This window comes from Triticum urartu, chromosome 4 (assembly GCF_003073215.2).
Source record: "Triticum urartu cultivar G1812 chromosome 4, Tu2.1, whole genome shotgun sequence".
NCBI lineage: Eukaryota > Viridiplantae > Streptophyta > Magnoliopsida > Poales > Poaceae > Triticum > Triticum urartu.
The window spans coordinates 351,728,976-351,747,380 of record NC_053025.1 but is presented as its reverse complement, the minus strand read 5'-3'; positions in this window follow the sequence as shown (position 1 = coordinate 351,747,380).

Genomic DNA, 18,405 nt, shown 5'->3' with positions numbered 1-18,405 from the left:
ATAAACATAAATCATTAAATTGTATTCCTTGTCCAATGTCAACAATTTTGGCATATAATAGCTTGATGGGGGCTCACAATCACAAAAGATGTCCAAGATAGTGTATTTGCATGTGAATCTTCTCTTCCCTTATTAATTCTTTCATGAATTGCATCATTGACCAATGCCATGTTTGTAAATCTCCAATAAAATTTTCTACTTATACTCTTCCTTATGTGATGTCATTACTTACCATAAGATTAGCATATGATCTTTTTCATTTATTTCATTTCATTTTATTGAACATGAAAGTAAAGAGAACAAAATTTCAAACTAAACTTTATATATATCTTGCACATGATTACAAAGATAGATAACTAAGCAAACTCTCAAAAAGAAATGATCGAACTAAACTTTTATATTCATCTAAAGAAAAAGATAACTATGGATCGAACGAATATATGTAAAGGGAAAAGATAGTGGAGGTGCTACGATGCCGGGGCACCTCCCCCAAGCTTGGCACAAGCCAAGGGGAGTGCCCATACCCGATACTCAAGTTTCTTTTGGTGATGAAGAATGAGGTGGTGGTGATGAAGTAGCGATCTTATCCTTCATGATCAAAAGATTCTCAGTAGGGGTAATATGAGCATAGTAAGGTTTAAGGATATCCTCTTCTTCTTCCTTGGCAGGCAGGGTTTGCTCGACCACCAGCACTTAATCTCCGATGGCCTCCTTGCTCTTGCACCCTTCGAGAGATTCTTCAGGCTCCTCTCTCTTCAGCTTGATCTTCATCAACCAAGCATCCTCTTCTACGCGGTTGGAGGAGGGAGAGGACATGATGCCTAGCTTAACGGATCTGACCAAAAACAACAACAAAAGATAACAAAAGATTTCTCCACGATACGGTGGTCAATAGGTTCGGGGGGTATATAAATATTTTTTTTATTTTGGGAAACAAGCAAACGGAAGAAAAATGGAGTCCGGAAGGTACCCGAGGTGGGCACAACCCACCTGGGAGCACCTGGCAAGCAAGGCAAGCCCTAGTGTCTTGTGCCCACCAGGGTCATCTTCCTGGTAGTTTCTTATTTTCCTAATTTTTTATATATTCCAAAACTGACAAAAAATATTTTTGCGGACTTTTCAGAGTCCGTTTAGTTACCGTATCACCTACCTCCTCTTTTTCATGATTCTAGAGTGTTTCGCAAGGTTTCCTTTATGTGTGCTTCCGGTGTCATAGTTTTTATAATATCGCTTTCAACATTAATGGGCGTACATGCACTAGTACGAGTCGGTCCTAAGCAAACGGTTTTTAACCCCTTTCCGCGACGGCAGTTGGAACCGTCGCCAAGTGAGTGTGGGCGATAGGGGGGTCCTTCCCACACGACCTAGAAACCGTCGGGGATAGGGCCCCTACAGTACTCCTACTCGTTTCTGCCCGCATTGCCATCACAGCCGGTATTCTGTGGTGCTACGTTTACAATGCGCGGCCCATCACAAACGGTTCACTATTATAGAACGTGTATGATACGCGGCCCATCACAAATGGTTCACCATTAAGAAGATTAGATAATCGTCGTACGAGTGTCGGACGGGATTACAAAACGTCGGACCATCGTAACATCGTAGTACACGACAACTATCGCACACACCATCCTGTGATGCAACGTTTACGATGCATACTTCATCAGAAACGGTTCATGGTTGCCAATCGTGTATGATAAGGCAACTAACACAAATGTTTAGTTAGCCCGCACCATTTGTGATATTGTCTGACATCGCACACGCTTTGGAAACGACAACTGTGTGCATGCTTGCACACGTTTGCTCTCTGTGAACCATCTCGGATTATGGTGTGCATCGCAAACATTTGTGTTTTACCAACCGTGTGTGCCATAACAACCTGGAGAGTGTAATTTCACCCTAATTTAATTGCTGCTTTTCCAAATTGTACCGGATTTGGATTTGAATTTGAATTTGAATGTATGCTACAGCTTTATTCATATCCATCAGGCTCAAACAACCAATGCATTATTCGATTCATAGGTACATATGTTCAAGAACTACATACGAACCAAATAAAGAATGATGAACCACAGTTTTATTCTTGTACTATTAAAGACGGTAAAGAAAGAGGCGAAATATATTATGGTTGCTGAGCAAGGTGAAGCGGAATGCCCATATTGTGCCCTCCTCCATGTAGAAGGCACGCATGACTCTAGTCCAACCCCTTGGGATGGCCGACCGCCCATCCTTCACGGTCTTCATGAAAACATCCAGATAATCATCGTGTTCTGGTAGAAATACTTTAACCTTTGCATGCCCACCAATCATATAGTTTGAGAGGTAATCTTGAGTAAACTACTTTGGCAACCACTGCAAAGGAAAAAGATTCAGACATTTCATCTAACACAACTCATTATGGGCAGAAAAAAGAAGGCTGGAGAGTTCTTACTTACCATCCTGCAGTTCATTGTTGTCTTGGATAAAGTGTAAACAAATAGTTTAATTACTATCTTTGGACCCATTTTACTAACAATCTTTATTAGCTTCCTCACTTGATGCTGGTTCATCGATATCTCACTAACCTATACGCAGAAAGGGTCGAAGTGCGGATCTTTACCAATGACATATGTACCTAAAAGCACCAAGTTAATATTAGAAGCTAAACAACAATTGCAAAATGATGTAGTACAACACTCTTTTATAATATGTCTACATACATCCGTACGTGGTAGTACATTTCAAATCTCTAAAAAGACAAATATTTAGGAATGGAGGGAGTATCTAATAACATCCAATATACTCACATATTAGATGAATTAACATCTTATATTATGGGCCAGAAGGAGTTCAGTGCATTCTTACAAATTATCGACTGATTAACTGCTGTTGGATCCATCGGTTACAGTTAGTTTGAGCTAGTTCGGGCTCAAATAGCCCTAAAGTATATCTAAACATGAGGGCTAGTTTGAGCTAGTTGCATCTATAACCCACCCAAAAAAACTATCCAACCCAAGAGGTGCTAATTGGAGCTAGTTCTCCTAGTGCATTTATTGTCAATCTAACCCTGCCATCCAAACAACTCTTTGGATGGAGTTAGTTCAGGGTTAGTAATGATCTAGAAACTAACTCTAACCTCTAGCTAAGTTGAGTATCCAAACAGGGCTGTGTGGTTGTTGTTGTTGCTGCTGCTGCTCTTCTACGTATATCTAGACATCATTACAACATTAATTTAACACTCTTGCTTGTTGCTATGTAGCCTAGGATTGCATATTTAGACATTAAGTATAGTGCATGTTACTATGTAGCCTCAGATATATTACATATGGCCCTAGTTAACCAAACAAAAAATGGGTTGCAGATATATTCAGTTAAAAGTCCGATTCACCGATTAGTCCCTTATCAGCCGCCGACCTATATGGTACGAGCTACCGATATCCTGAACAGTGAGCAGATATAAGCCATGGGATGAAACTAACCTCGATGGAAAACAGAAGTCGTTCCCAAAATTGTCCTGTGTAGGTAAATCGAGAAGCATGTTAAGCACAACAGGCTAATCATCAACCAAAATAATAGATGGCAGACAAAATAATCTCCAAAAGATAGCTTCAGTGTGCAGGTTTAAGCACGCTAGTAAATCCAAATAGGTGGAAAGGTGTGCTAACTGCAACAGGCCTAACATTTAACAACAAGCAAACATATTCATTCAAACTGGTATTGTGCCGGTCTAATTACACTGGTTATTGTTAAGTAAAAATGGAAAGGAGTGTTAACTACAAGATGCAGCAACCAAATGTAGTCATTCATAGTGGTATTGTTGAAACTGGTACTGATGAAATTGACCTGCACAATTCGTACTTGCACATATAGAACATCACGTTGTGAATAACTGGAATAAACAAGACATACTACGAACAACCAAAGATATCATTTGAAACTGGACATATGCTAACTACAAACAACCGAACAATAAAAAAACTTTAAAAGAGGCATATGCTAGCTATAATAGGCTTAACAGCAAGCATATATGCATTCCTATCGGTATGTTTAAAACTGGATTGATGAAATGTACTGCACAGTAAATAATTGCACATATAGAGCATCACATTGTGAACATCTGAAATAAACAAGGCATACTTCAAACAACCAGATATAGAAATTAAAACTGGACATATTCTCGCTACACTACAAAAGGGACTCGACAAAAAAAATCATGGGTTTCCTCACTTGTCACAGATGGGCTCGTTCCCGTGGGAAGAGCACAGACCCTGGATGCGCTCCATGTTGTCGCAGATGGGCTCCTTCCCCTTGGAAGAGCACGACTGTAGGGTTCCCTCCCTGATGTCGCAGACGGGCGCTTTCCCCTTGGAAGAGCAGATGGGCTCTTTCCCGTTGGAAGAGCCGGAGAGGGTGCCCTCCTCGTGGTCGCCGTCAATGAGGTCTGACATGGAAGCTATGGATCCCAAGCCAGCGTCGCAGAACGTGTCCTTCAGAAATAACAAAAGGGGCTCGATGGCGATGTAGAATGGCAAATTGTTGACAGCGAGCGAGAGGAGATCAACAGCGGGGCCATGGATGAGATCGACGGCGGTTGAACCCGAGGGGTTGGGGTGGGCCACTTAGCCTGTGAAATTGCCCGCCTCAGGCCGTCGCTGTCGATGACCTCGATGTCGTAGCCGGTGGATGAGACATACCCGCATACTCTAGCCCAATGCTTGAGTGCCTGCCAAATGGTCGTCAGCTTCCTCGGCGACGTCAGGCGAAGAGACCGCTATACACCTCTTTTGGGCCAGTCGCTCCTCGAGCTCCACGGGAAGCGTAGCCGGGCTTAGGCTACAATGCTCTGGAGTGGGGGATGGGAATGGGGATCTGTGGGAAAGGGGGCATTTGGCAGGCGTCATCTAAGAAACTCAGGGCGGACTGAATGAAGGCCTTGCGACGGCGGGGACCTTGCTAGGGTTTCAAGCGAGGGAGGGTGTGTGTGTGTGTGCACACACGCCTGGGAGGTTTTGGGGGGTGTGTGTGTGGAGGGCGGTGTTTGAGGAAATGACGCGGGTAATCAAAATTTTACTACGCGGGAGTTAAAGATGGGATTCAAATGCCGGGCTATTGAAAATTTTGATGATAGTGCATCGCACACGGTCCGGAGATAACAACCATGTGTTATAAAACAGAAAAACCCTCGAGGCAGGTAGATATTTTCTAGGGATGCAGGTGGGATTGGGAACAAGAAACATTGCACACGGTCCAGAGATAACAACCATGTGTTGTGAAACAGAAAAACCCTCGAGGCAGGCAGATATTTTTGAGAGGGGGAGCCTCGTGGAGCCCAATGTACTGTGCGGATGTGTGCGTCACAGGTGCACCCGCGTGGCACACGATTAGTTTGAGTGAACCGTGTCCGTTGCGTCATCCGACTTATCTAATGTTCATAAATTTGGCGAAAAATGACGCGGGAGATTGTCAGAACACGAACACACTTCCATGTGCACAAAATTTATGTATCAAAAGGGTGGTTTGATTTTCAAATACCAAATACAACTTCAATGTGGCACCTCTCTCGCAAAGCGCACTTTATTGCTTGCCCCACCCCCCTCGTGTCGGCACGAAGGGAATCCTAAGCTATGAATGCATGCCCCCTCTCCCCATCCGAGGTTCACCTAGCAAATTGCGAAGTAGCTAGCAGCCCCCGTCCTCCCTCGTGTCGGAATGAAGGGAATCCTAAGCTATGAATGCTTGCCCCCCCCAATTGAGGTTCATTCACCAAGCAAAGTGCGAAGTAGCTAGCAGCCCCCTCCCTCCTCCCTTGTGTCGGCACGAACGGAATCCTAAGCTATGAATGGATGCCCCCCCAACCGAGGTTCACCCTAGCAAAGTGCGAAGTAGCTAACAGCCCCCCTCCCTCATGTCGGCATGAAGGGAATCCTAAGCTATGAATGCATGCCCCCCCAACTGAGGTTCACCATAGCAAAGTGCCAAGTAGCTAGCATCCCCCTCCCTCGTGTCGGCACGAAGGGAATCCTAAGCTATGAATGCATGCCCCCCAACCGAGGTTGACCTAGCAAAGTACGAAGAAGCTACCAGCCCCCCTCACTCGTGTCGGCACGAATCGATTCCTAAGCTTTGAATGCATACCCCCCCAACCAAGGTTCACCTAGCAAAGTATGAAGTAGCTAGCAGTCAGCCCTCCCTCGTGTCGGTAAGAAGGGAATCCTAAGCTATCAATGCATGCCCCCCCGACCAAGGTTCACCTAGCAAAGTACGAAGGGAATCCTAAGCTATGAATGGATGCCACCTCCCCCCAACCAAGGTTCACCTAGGAAAGTGCGAATTAGCTAGTAGCCCCCTGCCCCCTCATGTCGCCATGAAGGGATTCCTAAGCTATGAATGCATGCCCCCCAACCGAGGTTCACCTAGAAAAGTGCGAAGTAGCAACCCCCCCCCCACACACACTTTTAGTCAGTGGGCCAGAGAGGCATATATCTCACCAAGATGGATCGTAAACCGGACCAAGAATAATCCACGCTGGTCGTACAACCTCTCTCTTGTTGTTGGTCAAGGTGATGGCCATCCATGCGACCCTAGAAATGGCCTAGCTCACCAATAATCATGCAAGTAGCTAGTCCCTAAAGACAACCACTGCATGCGTGCGGCCCAAACATATGTATAGAGAGGTGTGTTTTTGAGTAACAATGGAACAACTTTGATGTGGCACCGTGATTTTGAAGTAGAAATCCCCAGACTGAGTGAGGGTTAGGTTGACGATGCATATCTCTGTTACACCACACTTCAAACCAACGACGGGGATTCATGCATGCACGCGTGCATAGAATATGCTCTCAAACTTAATTAGCTGGGTCAGAATCTCACCATGACCTATACTATGATAACATGAACCAAATGAAGCATCCGCCATGGTTACCTATCTTGTTGTTGGTCAGGTGATCATGGATGTCAAAATCGCACAGTAGCTCCCCACACAGAGCGAGATCGGTTTATGATGTGTCGCTGTACTAGCCACTTTGACTCGATGGGAGGGATTCATGCCTACACATGCATGTGTGTGTGCTCAAGCTGTATCATGCATGTCATCCCAGAACAAAAATAATAAGCACCTCCTAAGTCAAACTAACCTCTCTTTTTTTCAAGCAAAAAGTAGTGATGGACCAAGCGGGCCCACAAATGGAAAGCATCGACATCGCTGATAACCGCTTAAGTGGGTGCGAGAGGACAACCACCACCACTTTGAATGTGGGCCAAACATATATATGTTCAATACCCAAAATGCACAACTTTGATGTGCCACATGCCTCAAAAACCGTAAACCATGCACCCACACAGAGCGAGGTTCATATCAAGCGTACTACATATGATGGTCCCCTTACCCCCTCTTCACTGCATACTATATGCTCCCGCTGTAATATATGTACAAACCAAAAGAATCCACACCGACGGTGAAATTAATTAACCTCTCCCGATGTAGGTCAAAGTGATGCATGCATGCATCGACGATGGCCTCGTGGGCCCACAGATGGAAGTGTCACACGTGAGTGTCCTAGCTAGGACATGCATGTGGCCCAAAAAGGTGTTTATTGATGTTTGAATAACCAATTTCACAATTTTTATGTGGAACGTGCCTCGGTAACAAAAAAGTCCCAACACTGATTCAGGTGTACTTGTTCACGGACGCATACGTATAGTATATATGCTAGTCCCCTCCCACCTCTTCGACGCGTACTATATACCACCATAACACAAACAAAAAAAAGATTCTACCTTGCTAGTCAGATTAACCTCACTGCCGACTGTTTTTGTCAAAGTGATGGACGACGACCTGGCAGGCCCACAAAAAGCGTCACACATGAGTATCGAGTGTCATGTTGGACAACCATCGACTGCATATGGCCAAAACATTTATGTATGATAGGGTTGTGTAATGTTTTAAATAATGATTTCACGAATCTGATGTGGCAGCATCCTTCCTAACAAAACGGCCAACCCACATGGTGGCTCACAACTCGTAGTGTACTGCGAGCTACCTGCCACCCCTAGACGCACACACCCACACACACACACCGTGAATCTACCACAACTACGATGCATGTTAAATTAATTATCCCGTGGTGAACATACATGTTACCGAAGGAGGGACGTTTTAATTTTAAAAAAAATCACAGAGATCATTAAGACGTTTTATTACATTGATTGATTGATTTTCTATGGGTATAATGTGCAAAAATCAAATTTGAGCTACATGCACAAGTGACAGTGCAGCTAAATGGATTGCAAAAACACATGTGTCTCACTGGGTGCATGTTTACTCCCCGTGCAATAAATTTCAAACATTGAGAATCTTGATTTTTAAATTATAGAACATCCAAAACTTATTTGAAGTTCATGAAACTTATCATGTTGTCATATGGACACCAATACAAAGTGGCATTGTGCCTTTTTTGTCAAATTTGAGACCAGTTTTGATGTAATCTTTATCTAATTACAAACGGGAGATTATTAATAATTGGGAACCAATATCCCAAACGGATTATTTATTCGAACCGTGAGTGTTAGACCAACAATGGATACGTGATATGCTTAGGTTAAGCAATAAAGCGTCAACATTAATCATCCAAATAGAAAAACAATATACGTGTCGCCGCGCGACCCGTGTGCCGTGCGAGCAGGCGTGAGTTGACGGGACACGTCCGCCGTGGAGGCAAACGGGGAGGCGTGCGTGCATGTGTGTGAATTGACAGATGCGTGCTCGCTGCGCAGTGTCATCGGGAGGCGTCCGAGTAGCTGTCTGAAACTTTGGTAGGCAAGCCGGCAGTCCGGTGCGCTGGCTCACCGGGAGGCGAGCCATCGGTTTGACTGTCGCCCGCCTCTCTCCCACAGCTCCCACTACTCCATAGTAATGGTGCTACCGAGCGACCGCACCCCCCATCTTCGCTACACACACACACACTCCTCTCTCACCGCTTGCATCCTCGACGCCGCTCTCAGTCCTCAAAGCTGCCAGTGTATGAGGATGCCGCCGAAGCGCCCCATCAGAGGGAGTGGCGATGCCGGGGCTGCTAAAGCACCAGAGCACGTCGTGGAGATGGAGACAGAGGTTGCCGTCACCGCCGGAGAGCTATCGCTGCACCCTAACATCGTCGAGCTTCCACAGCCTGAGGTGGTGTTCCACACCGACTCTGACGACCACTCTAGTGACGACTCCGATGACCACTCTAGCTATGATTCTGACGATGACGGACAGGTGGTTTGTCATCTATACCCATTTATTTGTCAAGTAGGTCGTATGGTTTCTTTGGTTACTCCTGGCTCGCCCTTTTTGGAATACAAATCCTATGGTCATGTTCTCCCAATCCATGAAATCTGAGTAAGATTCGTTAGATCTGTGTAGTGTATTGATTGTTTGAATGGTACAGGTGATAAGTGATTAGTTGTTTCATCTGTGCAAATGATTTCTGCTAGTAATCTGACTAGGGTTAGTGTTCGTGCTAATAATTCCTAGCCAGGGCTTGACAATTGATTTTCAATGACCTACATATGTTTGTGCCATTATTTTCTTAAAGATTGGTCTGTACATAGACGATTGTGCTTAAAATCGAACCATAATCTCTGGATATGTATAAATAAATAGCCATAAATTCCTAATCCTACTTCATGGCATGTAATCATTGATTTGACGCCAAATTTGTTTTACTATTTGTATAGGCACTGTCTGACGATGAGGACAACGAGGATGAAGATGTACAGAGGAGGTACCATAGGAAAATCCTAAGGGAGCTTTATGCGGGAATGCATAACAGACGTATTAGGACCTGGAACGGCGGCTATGGATGCCCATTTTGTGACCAGAAGCTTCATGACGCGTATCTATGTGTTCGGGCGCATGCAAGAGGACGGGCCGTTGGCTCCTTCAAGTAGAAGTATTCTCGCAGGGTGGCGCATGGCGTGTATGCCGAGTACCTGGAGAAGCTTCAAGATCGTGCCGGCCTGTGAGATGAGATGTGGGATGGATCGAACTATATATGTATGCTTGAGTATGCTAAATGCGGTTGAACTATGTATTACTTATGGTTGAACTATGCTTATGTATGTGTACGCTTATTATCTATCTCTGAGTATGTTAAATATTTCCCCAAATTTTGGTAAAACATACAACGGGGGACAAAAAAACTAGGATGGAGGTAGTACGTCAATCACACAAGATTCCCAAAATTGTAACCGTGTGCAGTGACTTTCATTTTTCCTGTTGCGTCAATCACACACGGTTCGCTCTAGCAAACCGTCGCCCCCAAAATTCTTTGTGGGACAGAAAACCCCCACCACCCAATTCAAAAAAGAAAAAAGAAAACCCTCACCATCCCCACGTCACAAAAACCATCACCCCGCCCGCCACCCCCTCAGCCCCTTCGGTACGTTCCCCATTCACACCTGCACAAGCTCCTCCGTGTCTATGCCATGGCACCGCTTATCGCGGCAGTAAACACTTAGCTCGACACCTGCCGCCGCCACTAGGCTGCCGGGAAAGCCCACCGCATTTCGCCACTTCCGCTCGTTTGGGGAATCTGCCGTACAGAGGGTTCTTTCTCATGGACGACAAGGTAACTAATTTAACGAGATATTATCTCATCTCTTATCCCAGTTCATCTGCCTCCTTTAATCACCCGGCGAAAATTGCCGTGAATTCATTTTCATTCGAGCTGATTTGAGGGTTTTCTTTCATTCATATAATGTACAATGCGCCGACACTTTAGGAGTTTGTGACCTCCGCCAGAGATTCCATATCATGTACCAGATAACTTGAGGACGTGCGCGGTATGTTCAATCTCACCCTAAATCGGTTGGCATGGCCTACTTTCCTGGACATATTCTAAATATTGCTACATTTGGATAAAAGGTGCCACATGCACCATATACATCAAAGGGGATTTCCCCCCTCTTCTTTAAATGTTAGGCAAATTAATGATGTATTGTTCTTTCGATTACTCTCATATTTCCATGACATCATGTTTACCCTATCTGTTTAATTATAGATTTTTGTCTTTAGATTTCAACTGATGTACAATTCTTTCAATTTGGGCCCATATTTTCATGTTACCATATTTTCTTTAACAATCCTACCATTTTCTGCAGAACATCCTGTAACGCCCGGATAATCAAGCTACAGTAACCTCTGCTAATGATGCCTCGTCACCACTCTTACTGTTGTAAACCTCGCGATGATTCAATCCCATTCGAATTCAAATTTCAAAATCAAAGCAAACAATAAAAGTTTTTCAAAATTTAAAACAAAAGTGTCCGGGAGATGCCATATTTTACATAGGTCAATATGGTGTAATAAACACAATTTTATAAACTGCCTAAGTATTTTAAAATAAATAAAGACAGAAAAGGAAAATAAATAAAAGAAAAGAAAAGAAGAAAGAGGGAACCCCCTCCCACGGCCTACTGGCCCAGTTGGCCGGCCCATTCGGGCGCAGGCCCAACCGGCCTTCCCCCCCTCCCCTTATCCATCCCCCCCCAAACCCTAACCCACCCGATCCCCACTCCCCCCCACTCGCACCACCCCGCTCGCCCCCCTCGCTCCCTCCCCCGATCTGGATCGGGGGCGCCCCAATGCACATCGCCCCGATCCCCTTGCCCCCGAGCCCGACGCCGGGGCCCAACGCCGCCCCATCGTCACCGGGCTGCCCCGCCCCACCACTCCGTCGCCGGAACGCCATCGCCGCCGCCTCGCTCCACCAATCCTTCCAGAACGACCTCCACGCGCCCGACGCCGCCGTCCTCTTCGCTCGACGCCGTCGCCTCCCCGTCTCGCTCCACCAAGCCTCCCCCGAGCCCGCGTTCGCACATCTGCAGGGCCCGGTAAGCCCCTCAGATCCACCTCGCCCGCGTCTCCCCGCTGCTGCTACCTTCGTCCTGCGTGCTCGCCCCGCCGGCCGCGCGCAAATCTTGCGTGCGCCGCACTGCCCATGGCCATGCCCTCCCCGCTCTCCCCTGTTCCGTGCGCGCACCGGCGCCGACCTTCGCCGCGCCCAGCCCGTGTACACCGCGCCATCTCCGGCCGCGCCCGATGCGCGCTCACCGTGCCCCCCATCCGCGCACCGCCCCGATGCCGCACTGCTCCTGCTGCACTCGCCGCGCCGTCCCGCCTCCGCCGCTCTGCCTAGTGCGCCGCTGCTCCGTTGCGCCGCGCCGTCCACCGCTCGCGTCCACGGCACCGTCAACGCCCGTGCCGGCCGGCTGCGTCGGTTCCCGCTGCCGGCGCTCGCTCCCGCATCGGCGCCCATTCGGACTGAGGGCTAGCGCCCCTGCGCCCGCACGCCCGACCCGCTAGGCCCCCAGGGGCCTATGACAAGGGGGCCCCGCACCAGAACGATTAAAAAAAGGAACTTAAAAATAAATAATTAACTAAATAAGTAAATAAAAATGTTAATTAATTAATTGACTTAATTAACTTAATTAATCCTGTTTAATTAAACTAATTAAACATTAGGTACCTAATTAACTAATTAAACTGATTAATAGATTAATTAGGTTATTGTAACTATGACATACGGGACCCACCTGCAGGGTTGACCTAGTCAACCTTTGGTCCTAATGACATCATGCTGATGTCTCGCTGACATCATAATTGCAATTTCTAAATTAATTTAATTATGCTAATTTCTAGAAAATGATTTAAAATCCTTAAAAATTAATATAAAATAATCCGTAGCTCGGATGAAAATACTTTGTACATGAAAGTTGCTCAGAACGACGAGACGAATCCGGATACGCGGTCTGTTCGTCCTCCACGCATCCCTAGCATAGCGAACACGCAACTTTCCCCCTCCATTTCATCTGTCCGAAAACGCGAAACACCGGGGATACTTTCCCGGATGTTTCCCCCCCTTCACCGGTATCACCTCATACCGCGTTAGGGCACCTCTAACGTCGTTACTTGTCATGTCATGCATCACTATGCATATGCTTGCTTATATATTTATTGTTTCTCCCCCCTCTTCTCTCGATAGACACCGAGACCGACGCCGCTGCTACCCAGTACGACTACGGTGTTGACGACCCCTCTCTCTTGCCAGAGCAACCAGGCAAGCCCCCCCTTTGATCACCAAATATCGCCTACTCTTCTCTATACTGCTTGCATTAGAGTAGTGTAGCATGTTACTGCTTCCCGTTAATCCTATACTGATGCATAGCCTGTCCTTGCTACTACTGTTATTACCTTACCTGCAATCCTAATGCTTAGTATAGGATGCTAGTTTTTCATCAGTGGCCCTACATCCTTGTCCGTCTGCCTTGCTATACTATCGGGCCGTGATCACTCGGGAGTTGATCACGGGTATATACTATATACTTTATACCTGATACATGTGGTGACTAAAGACGGGTCGGCTTGAGGAGCACCCGCGAGTGGATCTTTGAGGCAGAGCGACAGGGCAGGTTCCGACCACCTAGGAGAGAGGTGGGCCTGGCCCTGGTCGACGTTCGCGGATACTTAACACGCTTAACGAGATCTGGGTATTTGATCTGAGTTTGGCCATTTGGTCTATACGCACTAACCATCTACGCGGGAGTAGTTATGGGTATCCCGGCGTCGTGGTATCAGCCGAAGCCTTCGTGACGTCAGCGACTGAGTGGCGCGCGCCGGATTGGAACGTAAGCCTGCTCTTGTATTAAGGGGGCTAATTCTGCTGCCGGCCGCGTACGCAACATGCAGGTGTGCTAAGGGCGATGGGCCCAGACCCCTGTGCGCTTAGGTTTAGACCGGCGTGCTGACCTCTCTGTTGTGCCTAGGTGGGGCTGCGGCGTGTTGATCTTCCGAGGCCGGGCATGACCCAGGAAAGTGTGTCCGGCCAAATGGGATCGAGCGTGTTGGGGTATGTGGTGCACCCCTGCAGGGAAGTTAATCTATTCGAATAGCCGTGATCTTCGGTAACAGGACGACTTGGAGTTGTACCTTGACCTTATGACAACTAGAACTGGATACTTAATAAAACACACCCTTCCAAGTGCCAGATACAACCGGTGGTCGCTCTCTCTCAGGGATACGAGGAGGGGATCGCCGGGTAGGATTATTGCTATGCGATGATACTTGGAGGACTTCAGTCTACTCCCTTCTACATGCTGCAAGACGGAGGCTGCTAGAAGCGTAGTCTTCGAAAGGATTAGTTATCCCCCTCTTATTCTGGCACTCTGCAGTTCAGTCCACATATGATACCCTTTATCCATTTGATACCCATGCATATGTAGTGTAGCTCCTTGCTTGCGAGTACTTTGGATGAGTACTCACGGTTGCTTTCTCCTTTTCCCCTATCCCTTCTACCTGGTTGTCGCAACCAGATGTTGGAGCCCAGGAGCCAGACGCCACCGTCGACGACGACTCCTACTACACCGGAGGTGCCTACTACTACGTGATGCCCGCTGACGACGACCAGGAGTAGTTAGGAGGATCCCAGGCAGGAGGCCTGCGCCTCTTTCGATCTGTATCCCAGTTTGTGCTAGCCTTCTTAAGGCAAACTTGTTTAACTTATGTCTGTACTCAGATATTGTTGCTTCCGCTGACTCGTCTATGATCGAGCTCTTGTATTCGAGCCCTCGAGGCCCCTGGCTTGTAATATGATGCTTGTATGACTTATTTTATTTGTAGAGTTGTGTTGTGATATCTTCCCATGAGTCCCTGATCTTGATCGTACACGTTTGCGTGTATGATTAGTGTACGATTAAATCGGGGGCGTCACAAGTTGGTATCAGAGCCGACTGCCTGTAGGAATCCCCCTTCCACACTCCTTGGCCGAAGTCGAGTCTAGACATTACAAAACCTTTTACTAACATGGCTGTGTGCCTTACGGGCCCACGTCGCCATCTGGGTGGTATTAGGATCTTTTACTCCTCGATCCTTACTCTGGGACTCTGAACCCTCTTCTACTCGGGTTAAACGATTTTACTAACTCTAACACTAGGATTCCGTGAACACGTTCACCCCAAAGTTGGATAAGCCCTAGTTATTCTTTAGAGTAGTACTTGAACATTATCCACATTGTCATTTGACTCCTGTGAAAACATCTTTGTTTTCAGATGGAACCCACGAGGCAGGTCGTGCGCCACACGACGGCCATTGGTGCCTCAGGATCACCTGCTGTGTTAGTGGAGATGATGACCTATCTGGGTTATCGCTGGCACCCTGAGTACACCGTCTATGAGGAGTATCAGGACTTCAACCACGAGCAGTACCGTGCCATCGTCCACCTCTACTCTCGGGAGTATGACTCCACTACCGTGCTGCACACTGCTCATGGTGTTGGAGTGACTATCGATATGGCGGTCCACGATGCTGCTTATGCTGCTCTGACACGTCTTCGTGGAGGGTATCAGGAGTTGGACACCTCCCCCTTCAGGAACATTGCTATCGCATCCGATGTTGGTGCGGAGGGATACTACACTTCTGCCTACTCCACTGTCACCCGAGAGCCCTTCTACCATCAGAACCTGGTTCTGCATGCTGATGGGATGGATAGAGCTAACCGAGCTCTTCGCCACGAGTTGTACACCACCCGTCAGCACCTGTATCGTTCTCTGACGCTGTTGCACCCCTCTGTCCGCTCTGGTGATCTGTCACGTTCTGCGATCTACCCTGCCCGGACCGTGATGCACCAGGGTGTCGGTTGGACAGAGGTGGGAGGCTACTCTCCCGCACATGGTCCTCTTCTGCCACTTGAGCGTCAGGTTCTGCACCAGAGTACCCGCGGACCCCAGGTTGCCGACGTGGTGTACCCGATGCCACACTACCAGCTTTCAGGCTACAGCTACCTCCGCAGTACCACGTGGGACTGATGTAGACTTGCTTATTAGTGTTAGATGCATTCGCCGCGAGCCTGCGTGCCGCCTATGATGTCTTAGTCTATGTACCAGACTCTGTGTAACGAACTCCATGCATGATCTCTTTTGTAAGATATGCCGACTACTATGTAGTATCTATCGTGCTGCTTTCGTTGTGCATGTTTCATCATGAATGATTCTCGTCTTTGCACATTTCTCAATACTGAACTACCCCTGTTATATATTAGCAGGATGGTTAGACCAGGTGGTCGTGGTCGTGGTGGCAACGCCCCACCACCGCCTGAGTACATGGCTGGGATGATGCAACAGTTTGAGCTGAACCGTCAGTTCATGGAGAATATTATGGCTCAGTTTCCTCGCCCCAATATGAACCAGCAGCCAACCCAAGTGACTCTGCAGGATTTCATGCGCCTCAACCCAACCGTGTACCGCAGATCAACTCAGCCTCTGGATGCTGATGACTGGCTCCGTGACATCACCTATGAGATGGAGTCTGCTGATGTAGCCCCTGCCAGCTATGTCACCTTTGCTTCCTTCTTCCTGAAAGGACCCGCAGCTCAATGGTGGGATAGCCACAAGCGTACTCTGCCAGCTGGAACAATCATCACCTGGCCAGACTTCCAAGCTGCCTTCCGTGCTCGCTTCATTCCTCAGGGAGTCATGGACCGGAAGAAGCGTGAGTTCCGCAATCTCACCCAAGGCAACAAAACTGTGGAAGCTTACCAGGGGGAGTTTCTTGACTTGTCCCGCTATGCTGAAGAAGACATCGCAACTGATGCACGCAGACAGGAGAAGTTCCGTGATGGCCTTCTAGCTGACATCAAGCTCGCACTTCTAGTGCATGACTTTGCTGATTTCGCAACTCTGGTGAACAAAGATCAATGTCGAAACTGGTCTGCAGGAATACCAGAGCTCTCACAAGCGCAGCCGTGACACGGGCTCATCTTCGGGCCCGTCCTTGCAGAAGCGCAAGATATGGATCCCCAACAGCATGTACCAGCCGGATGCACCTGCCCCAAGGCAGTCCTATGCTGCACCTCGTCTGCCTGCTCCTCCAACTAGGCAGACAAGACTTCCAGCTCCACCACCACAAGCTCCTGTTCCCACTCCCAATAATGGCCTCTGCTATAAGTGTGGTCAGCCAGGTCACCGTGCTAGGGATTGCAATCAAAACCAGAATCAACTGGCCCTCCCAGCAACTGGCCGTGGAAGCAACCAGCCTCGCAACAACAGTGCCAAGTCTTATGGTCGTGTTCATGCCAACCATGTTGATCTCAATGAAGTTCTAGACCAGCCTGCTACCGTGATGGGTACACTCCTCGTAAACTCAGTACCTGCATCTGTTTTATTCGATTCAGGGGCATCGCATTCATTCATGTCAGAAGATTTTGCATACAAGAATGACGTTAAATGTGAGGAGATGAACACTTCGGTATTGGTAAAAACCCCCGTGGGACAATGTCAAACCTCACTGGTTGGCATCGATGTCCCCGTGGAAATCGAAGGGCTGGAATTCTATGCCTCTCCCATTATCCTGAAGTCGTCTAACATCGACCTCATTCTGGGAATGGATTGGTTGAAAGCGCATACTGCTTCTATAGTTTGCGCCACTAAGGTCGTCCATCTGCTACACCCTTCTGACGAAATAATAGCTTACCAAGCTCATCTAGTTCAGAACGCCGAGGCACAACTTTATGCCTTGAATGCGTTGAACGCTGCACCACTCGAGGGCATTGAAAACATTCCCGTCGTTCGTGAATTCCAAGATGTCTTCCCAGAAGAACTTCCAGGGATTCCCCCTGCTAGAGCTGTCGAATTCATCATCGACTTGAAACCCGGCACCACCCCTATAGCTAAACGACCCTATAAGATGCCGCCGCATGAACTCATTGAGCTTAAGGAGGAAATCGACAAATCTCTTGTCAAAGGTTTCATTCGCCCAAGTTGCTCTCCTTGGGGAGCACCTTCTCTCTTTGTTAAGAAAAGGGATGGGACAAACCGATTAGTCCAAGACTACCGTCCTATAAACCAAGCTACCATTCAGAATAAATATCCTCTTCCTCGGATCAATGATCTTTATGATCAACTGGCTAGTTCATCAGTGTTCTCCAAACTTGACTTGAGGTTGGGTTACCACCAGATCCGTGTTCGTGAAGAGGACATCCCAAAAACCGCCTTCGTGACTCGGTATGGATCATACAAGTACACCGTCATGTCATTCGGCTTAACGAATGCTCCCGCCACCTTCTCTCGTCTGATGAATTATATATTCATGGATTACCTCGACAAGTTCGTCGTGGTTTATCTGGACGATATCCTTGTATTTTCCAAGAACGAGGAAGAACATGCTAGACATCTTCGTCTTGTGCTAGAAAAGCTTCGAGAGCACCAACTGTATGCTAAGTATTCCAAGTGTGAATTCTGGCTCCCCGAAGTAACCTATCTTGGGCATGTCATCTCCAAGGATGGTATTGCCATCAACCCTGAACGAGTTCAGGCTATTCTCGATTGGACTCCTCCGAAGAACGTCAAGCAAGTCCGAAGTTTTCTCGGTCTCGCCAGCTATTGCCGTCGATT